This window comes from Triturus cristatus, chromosome 1_1 (genome assembly GCF_964204655.1).
Source record: "Triturus cristatus chromosome 1_1, aTriCri1.1, whole genome shotgun sequence".
In the NCBI taxonomy this organism is placed as follows: Eukaryota; Metazoa; Chordata; class Amphibia; order Caudata; family Salamandridae; genus Triturus; species Triturus cristatus.
Window position 1 is genome coordinate 500585951 of NC_140579.1, and position 15771 is coordinate 500601721.

The 15771-nt window shown below is 44.1% G+C and overlaps 1 long non-coding RNA gene across 1 annotated transcript in view; it reads left to right on the top strand.

Annotated features, from left to right (window-relative positions):
- The window catches only part of LOC146870477 (uncharacterized), a 236730-nt gene that overhangs the window by 181680 nt on the left and 39279 nt on the right, over positions 1–15771 (top strand). Inside the window, exon 4 of the long non-coding RNA XR_014959399.1 lies at positions 5707–5864. This is a non-coding gene — a long non-coding RNA (uncharacterized LOC146870477). The remainder of the gene's footprint in view (positions 1–5706; positions 5865–15771) is intronic.

Here is a 15771-nt window from a genome sequence, read left to right on the forward strand (position 1 = left end):
GTGCAAAATGCAGGCCTGTTGTCAATTGTCAGGCTGATTTTTTAGATAAATTGCTTATCTCTACTTTTCGCGGCTTAGTGTCCGTTTTTTTATCGCCGGCGCTAAGATTTTATCAGCATCCCTAAGCGCCGGAACTGATTGTTATCGCTGGCTAGCGGCGCCTTGTTAATACGTCGCTATGGCGGCGATAAACAAAGGACTTCGCCGGCGATAAAAATGTTCGCGCTAACCGCGCTTAGCGATAATTATCGCTATTTCTTGTAGATATGCCCCTAAATTTCCCACAAATCGATCTACGAATGTGCACCCGTAGGTGTAGACGTATCTTGCCCACTAAAATCGTGGAACACTTCCTCAAAGCGAGTAAAGAAATCAGGGACGGCCTCTCACTGTTTGTTTACAAGCAGTGAGAAGTGCCAATCTATTTTCCTAGCTGGAACCATCGTTTTTATATAAGTGAGTATGTTTCCAGGAAGACTAGGTTTCATACCATTCTTCCTATCCCTATCGGCTGCTACTATGGCAGCCCAGTCTCCTCCCAAGTCAACCGCATGATCATGTTTCCGGGTAAGTCGCCACATATCAGGTGGTAGGATCATACCAAAAAACATATCAATATCTGCTAAGGTCATGATACAAGAATCAGTGGCTGCCTGTACATCATCAAAAAATCCTCTAGGATTTTTCCGTATGTCTGGTAAGGAGGCTTTTAAAGTGAGTACATCCGCCCTTTTCCAGGGCGTCTATATCCAATTATACAAAAAATGGGCTCTCGCATCAGGACTATTAGGGTCATCATTATCTGCATTCCCTCTTCCAGGAATGAACTGTGGCACAGCTTCCCTCATAGGTCTTATTCGAGGAGAGGGAGAGAGTTCATTACGATATCCAATTATCGTTGCTATGGCAGTGTTAATCCTACTTACAGGGAAGGCTCCTATCTGACACTGTTGATTAATAGCTCGAACATCATCAGGGCCATTCTGTCCTGTAGTCATCTCCCATTGGACCATAAGTTGATGACAAAGCTCATTTATGAGACAAAGAAGATCGCCCTCAGAAAAATCCTGTATCTGATCTATCATTTCTCCCACCTCCATTTCTAGATCACCAATTTAATACCATCAATCTTATCGCATCCTGACGTGATTGAGATACAGTAGAACGAAGAATTCGAGGGGTCAGGACAGATACAGAAAGTACAGGATCATCAGTTATTTCGGGTGCAGTAGCCTGGGATGGGGGCACAGTGGCCTGGGATGGAGGCACAGTGGCCTGGGATGGAGGGGGCAGAGGATATACCGGTACTGGTTGGAAAATAGGGAGCTGGACAACCGCATGCAAAGGAGGTGGAACTGGAAGTACAGGGGGGAACGACATTTGGTGGTCCAGGGAGAAGAGGTGTTAAAGGTACATATGGTGGTCGGGTCGTTCGATCAATAGTCCATCACTGTCTGAATCCACATCCTCTTGGTGGAACTGAACTGCTACTGTCGGTCTAACTATATATTCCTTCAATATTAATAATATATGCTCTCTATCTAAACATTCCTTTTTCTCCTGAACTTCCTTATCCTTCAATTCCTTATACTTCTGATACTCTGTCTTCCTTTCCTGTTTCCTTTGTACCTTCTCTGCCTTGAGCTGTCGATCCTTCACTTCTTTCCTCCACATACGCAAACTGTCAAACATAGCTGGCCTAACTTTCTTTAAAAACAATAGTTTCTCTAGATACTCAAGTTTGTGGGGGTCCATTGTTTCCTCTAATGGCCATTGCAAGTGGGGATCCCCTTTTGTATATTTGTTCCATCAGTGCATTATACATGATGGGACAAATACCATATTTGATGTACATCTCAAAATTCGGCGTACCTTCTGGTGGCGCCGGCTGACGCAGCAGCAACAACAAAACTTCCAAAAGGTGCTAATCGCAGGCATGTTATATAAGCTATACAAAACTTATCAACAGAGAGAAATAACAAATGTTCTCATATTACCTGTAAGAACAAATGTTAGTCAAAACAAATAGCAAGTTCCAAAACAGATTCTAAATTCTGAAATTCCAAGCAGATTCCGAACGGATACCAAACAAATGCCAAGGCAAATACAGAACAAATTCTAACTAAATGAACTGCTTCAATACAGATTTACCTTATGTGTAGTCTTCAACTCCCACCTATTGATCCTCCCTGATCCAAAAGAATGACCGTCCGAGGTCCCCAGTCAAGGCCAGCAGCCGCCAGGAAGGTCAGAGTCGGAGAGCTGAAAAATCACCTTGGACCACGAGCAACACTAGTCTTTTCAGGTGGGGAGCCCCTCAGCGAAGTTCGTCTTACCGACCCGATCTCCTCCCCTGGTCCGACTGCAAGCCCTTGATGGGGCCTCACGTTTGGGCACCAATTGTGAAAGTGGATTATTAATAACCCGCTGGTGCAGGGTCACCTTTTACTCCACGGGCTCTTAACAAGTAAGGAGGAATCGACACTGGAGCGAAGTACAAACTATAGGTCATTTAATTAGCATTCATGAACGGGGCTCCGCCCGACTAGCACCATAGAGATACTCAAGGAGAGAGCACGCCGAACTATGGTTACATGGGTTTTTATAGCAAAGATCACAAACAAGGGACGCCCAGAGGTAAATAGAGCTTTAGGAAGAACACACAAATGAAACAATCGGTAAGAATCAACAGTCTTGGTGGCTTGTGTAACTGTCGCGTCCTGAAACTGCACAACAAGATATACTATCTGTGCAAACTTTACTTGAGGCTTTACCACTGTCTGAAAAACCCAGTGCAGACGCCAGCTGTTCTTTTGCGCAGACTCTGCATGTATACACAGCCTACAATGCCCCAGATTTTTTACTCATGTTTATATGGATGCGGTGTCAAGGATAGAGCCAGGCTGAAAGCAGAGCAGGGGTGAGAAATGGATGAGGCATAGCTTAATAAAAAAACGAGAGAATCAGATTTAACATTTTAACAGGAGTACTATGGTAATGTGTGTTTTTCTGAGACCAAAAAACAGTTTTGCCTTCAGCCAAGGTTTCATTTTACATTGATGAGGGCCCAGCAGCTTCCCGAACAATACAATGTTGCAGAAAATACAAATAAAAATTGCAAAAAAGTTGGCGGGCAGAGCCAGACCAATTGTCTTTGGCAGTGCTTGTTTTGTGAATAGAGGCTGGGCTGACACATTAGCGTACAGAATGCGGGCCGCCCAACAAATAAACTGGGAAAAACCAGCTGATGCTCTGGCTTGGCTCTGCAAGCCCTTTAATGAGCAGAGCTCTCAAAATATTTCCAAGTGTGCAGAATCCCTTCAATGTTGTTCTCACATCTTCGAACAAAGGTTGATGAAGTTCCCAAAAACCAGGTGTAAAATGCTTTATTAAAACCAAGCACTGGCAAAACCATTAGGTCTGTAGCTGGCTACCAGCTTTTGACTTTGTCAGTGCTGGTTTTGCTTTGACATTTTGCTTTTTAAAAAGAGTATTGTCAGGGAGCTGGCATCACCAATATGAATAAACAACTTGGCTGAAAGGGAAAATATTTTTTGGTCTCAAATGCTGCACATTGTCATAATAGTCCCAGCCACTGAAGGAAACTACTTTGTGTGAGGATGTGCTCCTTAGGAAAAAGTAGAATCCCGCCACTCACAGTGATTTGGCCAATGGCTTAAGTAGGCTGACCCATCACCCCATGCTGAAGTATGGCGTATGTATAATTTTAGTAAAATCCAAACGTCTTAGCTTATGCCAGATTTAAACTTTGCGATGTATTGGATTTGCCAATCCTTATTACTCCTACTTGGGACCTTCTTATTGAGACCTACTACCTGTTAAATGTACTATTAAGTGCAGTGTGGCTGCTGGAATGAGTTACTCTTTTCTCATATAGTCAAGAAGGTGTTTCAATGCACTTCAACATTGAGTCTGTGACAGATTGCCATGCTAACGACTCCTTAGGTTTGCCGATACTATGGATCCCTCCCAGGACATAGTTCAAGAGTTACAGCAACTACACCTGAAGAATTTGGTTTAGTAGTAGACGTTGACATTGCTGTTTACTGATATCCCAGTAATTTGTTATTCTGCGCTTTTCTGGGGATCCAGTTAATAGAATTTTTAGATTCTCTTATGGTGCGTTTTGCTGTTCACCTGCACAGTTTAGTCAAAATCAAGCAAAACTGAGTTATTTGATTGATTCCCTTACTGGACCTATATTGGCCTGGGCAAATCCTTTACTCTTGTCTGGTGGCATAATATGCTTTTCTGTTAGCATATAAGAAAACGTTTGCAGGTCCTACCTTGAAATATTCTGCTGAAGATACTTTGTGCAATATACGGCAAGGTGGAATGGATGTTTTGAACTACATGACTTGTTTTCATTAATTGGCAGCTGAGACTAGCTAGGTTGATAGAACTCAGATGACACTTTTCTGACAATAATTCAATGAGACTTAAGAAGACTACTGAAATGATTTGAACTGTTGATGGTTCACCATTAATTTCAAGGCTGATACACAAAGCCCCTGCTTAATTGCAAGTCTCATTTAGAGTGCATATTGAAGTGTTATCTTTTGGCAAATATATTCTCCAAATGTGCAATAATATTTAGAATCCTATTACAGTGGTATCAGTGTCCTAACTTTTTTGCAAATCCCAAGTACCATAGTTAGGCAAAGTTAACCTATATACGATTTATAGATTTGTATTACAAATGCAGAATGAAATATTGGTGCTCTAACAACATGCACCCTGTTGTCATCAGGTATTGTTGCCACGTCTTCCAGAGGTTTCTGTTTCGTAATATTAAGTAATATGTCAGAGAACACAGCAAAGTATAAGGTACACAATAATTCAACAAGTGAGTACATAGTGGTCGTATATTTTTGAAGTTTACTTAATCCAACTATGGAGAAATCGCTGTTTAGAAAGAAGCCAACACATGTTTCATCTGACGATCTTGCTCAAGGCTGTGAATGTATCTGCAATTTTGACCGCACAAGCTATAAGGATATTTAATTTAAAGGTAGAAGTTGGCACCAATTAGGTTTCGGTCATGAATATGCCGGTAGTCAGGATAAAAAATAGAACGTCCATATGCAATCGGTCTTTCTCCTATCTGGGTCCTACTTTGTGGAACTAGCTTCCCCTTTCCCTTAGTAAGGTGAACAATTATGGTCTGTTCTGCAAAATCTTGAAAACTTGGTTATTTAATGTTTAAGCCCTTGTTACCTGATCTTTGATCTGGCTGACACCGGGAAACCCCTTGGGGTAGCTGTGCGCCTTACAAATTCTAATAACATAACATAACATACCAGTTCTGATGCTTAAAGTTCCAGTGCTATTAGTAGAGATGTACAGTATTATGTCCTCTGGCAAGTTTAAACTTCTATGATAGGCCGTTGATCCATCCACTTTGGACTCACTTGCTGAATTATTGTGTACCTTATACTTTGCTGCTTACTACAATATGTGTTTAGTTTCTTCCCTTGGTTAAAGAGGCATAATGCAATATCTCAGCCTTTGCAGTTTTGTCACGACCATTATGCTTGAAGAAGCTATTGGCTACCCAGGGATGAGATTAAGGATACTACATCCAATTTGATAGTGTCTAACATCTCAACAGTGTCACTGCAGTATACTATGTTTATTTTAAAGCTGTCACCATTGTTAGTTTTAAATGTATTTTCTCTTTGATAGAAAAATAAAAAAAGAGGATACTGATGGCTTATTTGCAGTAGAATGTACCATCCTCATCACCTGCTGGGACGCCTTTGTTTTTTTGCACCTAAGAAGCATCAAGATCTTCATCTTTGTAATGATTATCAAGGTTTAAATCCAATCACGATCAAAGAAAGGTATTGTTTATCTCTTCTGAGGATATTTTGGAATTGTTTCATGGAGCATGAGTTTTAACAAAACTAGATTTACGAGGACTCTGCCATTTGTTAAAAATATAGGAAGGCGACAAGTGATAAATGGCCATTCACACCCCATTTGGACATTCTGAATATCATGTAATGCATTTAGGTTGCCTAATGACACTGCTGTTTAACAATTTCTGGATTCCATATTCTCTGATGTCTTTAAATTAGTTTGTATTGCTCTGTTTGGATTATATAATAATGTTTTTAAAGACGTTTGCTGTACTTCACTGTCAGTTTGGTACTGTCAAGACTTCAGCAACATCATTTGTATTGGTTTTACAAACCATCAGTGATACACTTTACAGAAGTAGGATTTTGACCAGTTGTTTACATTGTTATTGTTTGTTATCTGAGAGGGTATGACATTACGGATTCAGTGCTCATCACACCTGTTCAGGACCCCCTCAGAAGCCCCTGGAACCCCCGCCATTGATCCCAGATTTTCTCCCATTTTTTAGGGCATCCCCAACTTTGGTATATTGTACGTTCAGCTAACCAGCACCAGTCCATATCTGTTTGCCAGTCTCTCACTTATGGTAGGGCCCTTACCCCCCAAGCACCTGGCCAGGTTACGCTTAGCCACCATACCTGCCAACGCCAGCCATATTTTGGTATATCTAGGCCTGTCCTTCTCCCCGGCTATCCCCAAGAGAAACCATCACGGCACCATGGGGATCATCTGCCCAGTCACTTGTGACATGATGTCCTTGATTCTGCCCCAATATTTCTGAGTTTCTGGACACTCCCAAATGAGATGATAAAATGTGCCCTCTCGGCCGCACCCCCTGTGACATAGAGCTGATCCTACATTGCTCAGTCGGCTCAACAGTCCCGGGGAACAGTATACCCTGTGCAGAACCTTTAGTTGGATTAGGCGAAAACAGGAGCTTTTTGCAACTTCCCTGGGGCTTTGAAGGGCCTCTACACAATCTGAGTCCTCTAGTGTGCTTATGTCCCCCTCCCACACTGTTCGCAGCTGTCCCATGGGGCCTGGTGCATTGTTCACCAGTTTGTTATATGTTAACGAGATGGCCTTCTCTACTAGGGGATCTGTCAACAGTCTGTCCTAATGGGGATGCTTCTGCCAGTTCCTCCCCTTCCTTGATGTGTCTACGTAACGCATGGCCCAGCTGCAGGCAACACAGCCACTCTCCAGGGCCCATTTAGTACTCCTGTTGGAGGACCTGGAATGTCACAAATGCCTGGCCTCTCCAGACAGCTCCCAAATTTTCCAGCCCCAGTAATTTCCATTTGGCGAAACCCCTTTACTTGCACACTTCCGCCAGTTGGTCACCCGCCCACAGGGGTGTCATTCCTGTCAGTCTGTCACTCCAGCGCAGATCCTTGCCTCTTCATTTTGGTCACTGTCACTGGCAGGTCCTTGGATCCCTTTCTGTCATAAAGTAGGGAGCTATATCCCCTGTCTCCCATGTATTCACCACGACCAGCTGAGATGCCCAGTAGTATAGTTTCACAACTGGGATCGCCAGCCCATCGTTGTGCACGGCCCTTTGAAGCTTGCAAAGCGCTATTCGTGTTACCTCACCGTGCCACAGCAGTGAGCGCAGTTCTGTCTCAATTAAATGAAAGAATTTCGTCGGAATCCAATAGGGGGAATTCTGCAGGACATATAACAGCCTGGGGAGTGTCATCATTTTGAACAGTGCCGTGCGGCCCATCAGAGACAGCGTCAGCGCCTTTCATCTCTGGGCGTCCAGCCGAAACCTGATCAGCTGGGGCAACAAATTCTAGTCATAGTAATTTTGCAGATTTCACGTTATGTGTATCCCCAAATATTTAAACCCCACGAGCTCCACCGGGACTTCGCATCTGGAGGTTAGTTTCGGGACGCCCCCACCAGCGGAAACAGCAAGGACTTGTCCCAGTTAATGCGATAGTGCTAAGAAGTCTCCAAAAATACAGAATATTTTCAGAATTCTGTCCATTGATTGCCGCGGTCGCTGTACGTATAGCAGGATGTCATCCGCATACAGGGATATGCTGTCTTCCGACTCATCGCCTACTGGGATACCCCATATCAAGGAGTCTTGGCAGATCCATGCTGCCTACGGTTCAAGGGCCAGGGCAAATAAACTCGGCAACAGAGGACAGCCCTGCCTAGTCCCTTTCTCCAGGGGGAATTCTCTGGAGACTGTTACGTTAACCCTCACCCTGGCTAGCGGTTGTTTGTACAGCAATCTTATCTAACTAGTGAACTTAGGTCCGAATCCCATGCGCTCCATCACCGCCCAAAAGTAGTTCTACTCCACGCTATTGAACGCCATGCCGGCATCCAGGGACAGGCATGCCGCTGGCTCCAAAGGGCTCAGGTTCGTTACATGCAGGATTCTGAACAGTCTTTGGAGATTAAGTCTAGTGTATCTGTGTGGGTGCACCAGTGAAGTCAGAACCTCATTCAACCGCATCGCAAGGACCTTTGCTAGCACCTTTACTTCGAAGTTAAGCAGTGATATAATTCGATACGACCCACACCATGTTGGCCGCTTGCCTTCTTTGGGTATGACAACTATCATTGCCGTCCGCTGATCATGGGGCAACCTCCCTTTCTGTTTGGCTTCTTGGAACATCGATAGAAGATGGGGCACTGTCTTGTATAGCATACATTTATACAATTCTACCGGGAGACCATTTGGACCCGAGGCCTTCCCTGAATGCAGTGCGTGGGTGGCTAGCGTTATCTCTTCCACCTTTAAGTCTTTTTCTAAGCTATCCCTGTCTCCCTTGGACAGGCCCGACAGCTTGATATCCCTAAGGAAGTTGAAGCAGTCCGCCTCAGTGTTTCTCGCTGTGGATGTATATGTATTTTCATAATATGAGGCAAACACCCCAGCGACTTCCCGTCACAAATCTATCCCCTCTGTCTCCCATGATTTCTGGGATCCACCTTCCTGAAGTTTCACGCGGTTGAAGCCACCTTGTCACCAATTTTGTAGACCCTGAATCTCGAGACTCTCGCCTGGGCCTTGGCTTACCCTTCCACCGAGTCTCTAAGCTCCCTTTGTCTAAGGGCAAGGCGGCGTTTTAACTCCTTCAACCTCCCATCCTGCTCTATCACTTTGGTGTCCAGGTCCAGGATCTTGTTTTCAAGCTGCGTACATTTCAGTTTCTGTTCCTTATTGGATGCCCCAATTTGCGACTGGGCGTGCTCCCTGAGGACTGTCTTGAATGCTTCCCACATTGCCACCTTGGAATCAACTGAACCCTGGTTCTCTGTAAAGAAACGGTCAGCGCATTCCCTAACTCTTTCTGTAAGTTTTGGGTCCCTGAGGTGCCACGAGTCAATCCGTGGGGTCACTACATTCTCTCGGCTGGGGCCCTCCAGTACCGCCACCACCGGGGAGTGGTTAGATATCCCACGGGCCATGTGACTGGCGTCTTTGAACCGGCCCATGGCATGCATGTGTGTTAAGAGATAGTCTAGTCATGCAAAACTGCCTTGTGCCGCGGACTGATGTGTGTATTGTCATAGCTCTGGGTGATGATGTCACCAGACGTCGCCCAGCCCCATAGTCTTAAGGAAATCCCCCAGAGTCCCCACCCTCCTCCCAGAAGACACGCCTCCCAAGACATGCAGCTCTGCTGAGAGTGTATCATTCATATTCCCCTCCCCAAGGCGAGTATCCCTTGCGGGATCTCTAGAAGGAGTGATCTCAGCATGTAAAATTGGCAGGCTGGAGTTTCGGCGGGGCATATACGAACATAAGTTAACAGTTTGGCCTTCCCACTGTCCACTTAGCACCATGTAACTGCCATGGGGCTCTGCTCAAGTATTCTGAGGGATAAAAAGGAATGCTTTCCTGCATAGTACCCCTACTCCCCTGGATTCCCTAGTGAATCCCGCGTGCGCCAGCAGGACATAACCAAATCTATCCAATGCTTTCCATTAGTTACCCTTAAGATGTGTTTCCTGGAGTAGGACAATGTCGGGAGCATGTCACTTAATAAATTGTAGGGTGATCGTGCGTTTCAGCCTGTTATTTAAACCAATTACATTCCAAGACCATGTCTTCATGGCATTAGTTAGAGTACTGGTCCTTGGTGTTAGTATTGCTCCCTACCTTCCTGGTAGGTTTCTCTGGCTGTGTGAGGGAGTGAGTCACTCTTCCCACCCCTTCCCAATCCAACCCGGTACCCATTATCACCGGCTGACTGCACACTGCTTTGACTGTGCTAGAGCGGAAGACCGGGAGAAACAACTTATACCGGTATCCTCCCTGCGTCGCAGACCCGTCGTCACACACTCTCATTCATACATGCATCCATTGGTGGGGCCCATAACACCAAACCTCACACAACCTATTCAAGAGTCCGCACGCAGGAGGGATGAGTGGCTCGCACATGTGAGGGAAACACCTTATTACCTATAGGGAAGGAAAAATCATTTACAAAATATACATTAATGCCCTCTCGCCTATAGATCCTAAATCCTAAAACATCAAGGCACTCCTCCCACTTCGGTCAATGGACCAAGTTAGTTGGATTGGTTGATGGCGATTTAGAACCAGCTAAAACACATTTTAAGACTTCAGAATCTATCTCTTAAATAAAACTCATGACTCATGAATTCTCGTTAATCAATAATTGTTTATCTAATATTTCATAATGAATTTAAATTTTCATTTTGTCTCGTCAAAGTTTAGAAAGGTCATATCAATATTTGAGTACATTGCAGATCATCATATTTACCTAATCTGGCTATTTGGAGTCCTCTAATTCATTGGCTCTGCATAACTTTGTCGTAAATTGTCCGAAAGCAAGCCAGAGCTCAATAGTTCTTAGCTCGGCAGGTTACAGTCCAAAACGTCTGCGTCGGCGTCAGTATCAGCCAAAGCGTCAGAATCTCGAAAAGATGGAGGTAGAGAGAGAGTATAATATCCCTGTCTATTCTACTAGTTCATTTATAATAAAGTGTAGTACAGAAGATGCAATATAATAATTTTGGACAGTCCTGATTGGCTGGTTGATATCGTCCGATGTCAAATTTTAGTTTTCAGTACAGTTCGAGGGGTGATGTCATGAAATTGTTCAAAGTCATTTTTTTCCGGTTTTATTGTAAGGTTGATTGTTTTCTAGGCTTGGCTGGTAGCCCACTCTGTCCTTGCTCGGGTACATCTCGGACCAAAGGTCGTGATGAGGTTTAGGAGAATCCTTGCGCGTGCGCATTTCACTCCGCGCCTCGTGGAACAGTGGCCACTTCGTCATGTGGTGTCGGCGGCCATCTTGGTTTTAGGCCCTAGTGCTAATTTAAGCGAAACAAACACAAAAGTGTAATTAATACATAGAAATAATGAATCTAATGTTAACCCCTTACTAATCCCTCTATGTGTTTGTATTTATGTAGCGTATAGCAACATTTAAAGCCATTATATTCACCTTTTCGGTCCTCTCCTTGGGCAACATTACAAAAGCAACATATATCATGCAATATTCTAATTACCACTTATACTATTGTTAATATGTGTACAGATTTTAGTCATAAAAGTTATTTTAGTCATGCAAATGCAAATCCCACGTGTAATTCGAATGTTAATTATGTTGGTTAATAAAACATGCAAACTTGTTTAATAATATTATAGTTTATAGATTATTTAATTAGTATTTTCATACAGGATAGGGGAGGTATACAAAATTTTGTACTACCCGCTCCATCATCTGCTTAAAACATGAGACATCACAACCCCATCCATCCCCCCTCCCCCCACCCTGCGAATCTGGATGCCAATACCCCAACTACTCAGCTTGCAGAGTGCTTGTCACCCATCTTTTAACATTTCAGAACTTAGCCTGAAGGGGCATTCGTCCCGCCAAGACAGGCAGCAAACAGACACACCTTTTCACCCTCTCATACTAGCCCAGCACTGAATAACAATCTCTATGTGTCCCTTCGGGGGGGAAGGTGGTGGGGGACAGGGAAGAGAACCAACCTGAGCCATAGTCCAAGGTCAAATCCGTCCCCGTAGCTTTTGGTTACGTCGCCTCTCCCAGCACTTCTTATGTAGTTACCACCACTCACACTCAGTCTTACCTCAGCAGTGATCTCGACCCTTCATAATCTTTAAGACCCCACCCCCTTTGTGGGTGAGCTCCCAACTCCCGGGGACTGGCTTCCCTCGGTATCAATCATTTGTACTGTTAACCATAAACGTTTGAGCTCAAGAAAGAAGTTGTTGTGTAGCTTGGATTTAGATTGAATACTTCTGACATTTGCTTAATTGCAAGTATTTCAGTTATATTGGATTAGCTCGCACCTTCAAATGTTAAGGAGACTTAATGTTTCTTGTGAATTTTATTGTCTGTTTATTAGCAAGTTTGCAGAGAATGCCAGGGATTTAACTCATGAGTTAAAGAAATGAAACATCACAAGCGTGATCGAGGAGGAGAGGCATTTTGTACCCTCAACAGATGTTTACCCAAGCTCCCATTTTATGTCATCCTGATGCTTCAAGAACGTTTATTTTGGAAACATAGGGGCAGATTTATAAGCCCCTTGCGACACTTTTATGCCGCCGTTGCGTCACATATGTGATGCAGCGGTGGCGTAAACCATGCGCCACATTGCGACTTATTTACAACGTGACGCATCTAGGCAGATGCGTCACGTTGTAAAGCCCTGCGCCACATGAAACCTGTGTCAGGTTTCATGTGGTCGTTCTGTCGCAGGATGGGCGTTCCCTCGCAGGAAAGCCCCGTGAAACTGACTCAGTGAAATCTACAAGATTTCACTGAGTCAGTTTTACGACACTGCTGCGTCAAATCCTTACGCCTGCTTCAAGCAGGCGTAAGGAGTGACGCACCACTTTAAGTATGGGCGGCCCCTGTGCATTACAGTAGTTGCGTCGCGCTTGCGACGCGACCCCAGCAATGCGCCACCCGTACGCCACAAGATGCGTCACGCATCTGCCCCTCCTTGCACCATGGTGCGCCACATTGTAAATGGATTTGGATTCATCCCCAAATTCTGATTTGCAGAGATGCGCCAGAAGTTGTAAATCTGCCCCATATACTTTTGCGAAAGCACTTGAAGCAGTTTTGTTACAGTAAAAAGATTATGAACTAGAACATCCTATCTCTAAATTGGCTTATATTTTATCAGAATCAGAATTAAACTACTCAGTTCTTGAAGGGGTGAAACAACAATTGGAATACAGTCGCCTGTATTGTGGTTAGAGAGACCTAGATCGGAGGTATCACCATGCAGTTTTGTGGTATGAAACTTGCCCCCTGTTGCACTGCTCAGATGAGCTGATGAACAGACTATCAGCATGCCGTCTAGCACTCTGTGACATATCTGAAGGTGACTTGGCCCCACCTGCCGTATTGCTAGGCCCTTGCATCTCTGAGTGTCCATGAACTATGCCACAGGACTGCATTGCCATTTCTTCACTCTGCGTTTATAGCATCCGCTATTCTTGAAAGAAAACTTTTAGCCATGAAAATGGCTTGTACGAAATGGAAACAGCTTTTGATGGCTACAAGAAAACCTTTTGAAATTCGAACTGATCTCCGGAATTTGTATTGTTTGTGAAATCTTCAAAGGAGGAATAGTCATCAAGCTAGGTGTTTATTTTATCTTTGCACAGTATTATTTCACTATCACTTATATTTGTGGTTCAAAGAGTCTGTTAGCTGATGATTTATCTCATCGTTATCTAGAGACAACACTTACTTAGGATCAATATGTGATTGCTTCTCAGAGGGCAGTTAGAATAGTTTGATCTGTTGTAAGCGGAGCTAAGATGGATCAAAAACAGGTGGATCCAAGAGAACTGGAACATATTTAAGTAAAGGTTCATTTAGTTTAGGAAAATGAATTAATTTTAACCAGCATACTACCATTGTGCCTACTAAAGAACTACAGTTGGTTATGAGTATGTGTGTCATGACATAACCACTTCTGGTCAGAGTGGATTTGGTGTTGCAGTTTTTTTGGGGTACCCAGATGTTCTTTCTAATGTTCAAGAATGTTATTGGACATGTTCAGGGCTCCCCTGAGATGGTAGCAAATGCAGGGAAATACCAAAATTCTTCGGAATCATATGTTTTCCTCTGCCGGGTTCTGCACAACAGATAGAGTCTGTCTGCAGAAAGCATGAAGAGCAATAAGGGTGCTCCAAAATAACACTGGTACGAGCTGAACACCCTTGGAGGCCCATCCCTAACATAGGTGGTTTGCGAGCCCCTCCCACAGTCAGCCATATCAGCCAAGGAGGAGGGCCCTGAATCTTTTGTGGGCAGGCTGCTGCCATGCGTTAAAGCCTAATTTACTTGAGAGACCCTGGGAAGAGATAAGGCTCTGGCTTCCAATGGAACCTGTAAATGCAGCAGCAAAACATGGCATGCCTACTGATATCCTAGGCAGTAAAAGATGCACTGTGCTGAGGTGCAGTCCTGTGCTGGTATGTGCACAACAGAGCCCTTATAGTAAGTATGCCCATAGGCATCTAAGTCCACTGGAAATAAAGGTAGAATTTAGGCCGAGAAAGTAACATGATTCCTGACCTGACACTACACGAAATACCCCATATTGAGAGTACAGCCGGAATGCCTGAAGGTTGATGGGAGTTGCATGAGGAAGCATGAACTCTCTGAGGCCTTGCTGAATTTAACCATATGGGTATTGTATGGAGAAAATTTTTCTGCAGCCTACTTACCCTAGAATAGCAGTGTTGACTCAGGAGAAATAAAGAACAAGATCTGCTCTGAACATAAACAGTAGAAATGATAATGCCGCTCTGTGGCCCTGTTCATGGAATCTCAGAGATGCAAGGATCCTAGCAATAGTCTGTCCAGTAGGGCTGGGTCACCTCAACTTATGTGACAGAGTGCTGGAGGGCATGCTGATAGTCTGATTATCAGCTCATCTGAGCAGTATGACAAGGTCATGTATCAAGCCATAACACAGACCGGTGACATGTGCAAGAGGCAGAGTGGAGAATGTGCCTCCAGTAAGGGAAATTAGATCCCACAAAGAAGTGATGTCATGAGAAACCTACAGCTGGGAATGAAAGGCAGACTCAGTTCCATTGGTGGCAAAAAATACTCCTTCATGAAAGAATGCCTCGACAACCAGATGAGAGAATATACAAAGCAGAAAAACACATATCTGTGGTGGAGGACACCTCTAACACGTCACAGGAGAGCTTGCTCAAGATGGAGACGATCTTCGACAATGCAGGGGCCAGAAATAAAGATCTAGAGGCACTGGCTCGTCAAAATAACATCCGCATTGTTGGTCTGGTGAGTGGCTCGGGTAAGACCAAGTTGATTGTTGAGAACATACTGAAGTGACTCCTGGGGTGAGATGCTTTCCGACAGTGTTTATGGTAGAACAAACACACAGGTTGCTGGCTGCTAGACCACCTCTAGTGTAACCTCCCCACCCCACCTCCCACTGCCCTCTGATAGCCATGTTGCTCAAATATTGTGTGCTGAAATCCTGGGTCCTCATCTCCTTAAGATGTATTTGGGAGGTAGGTGGTGCAGTTCAGAACACAAAATCTCCTCCTGCTTCCACGGACGGAATGATTCTACAGTCACACACACATACACACATCATACGCTGGTGGGGCCCATAACACCAACATTCATTCTCATCAATCTATCCGTGCCTACAGAGGAGAGATCTTTAATTTAACTTCCGAACTACAGTTCTATTTTCTTTGGATGGAGGAAACCACATCTATTTAATTTTACCCTAACAATTCCTCCATCCGGAGGTCGATTGGATCATTTAGTTGATCTAGTGATTTGATGGCAAACACTTCAATTCTTGTACTAATAAAAGAAACATCTCAAGAAATAACCACCCGACACAGTT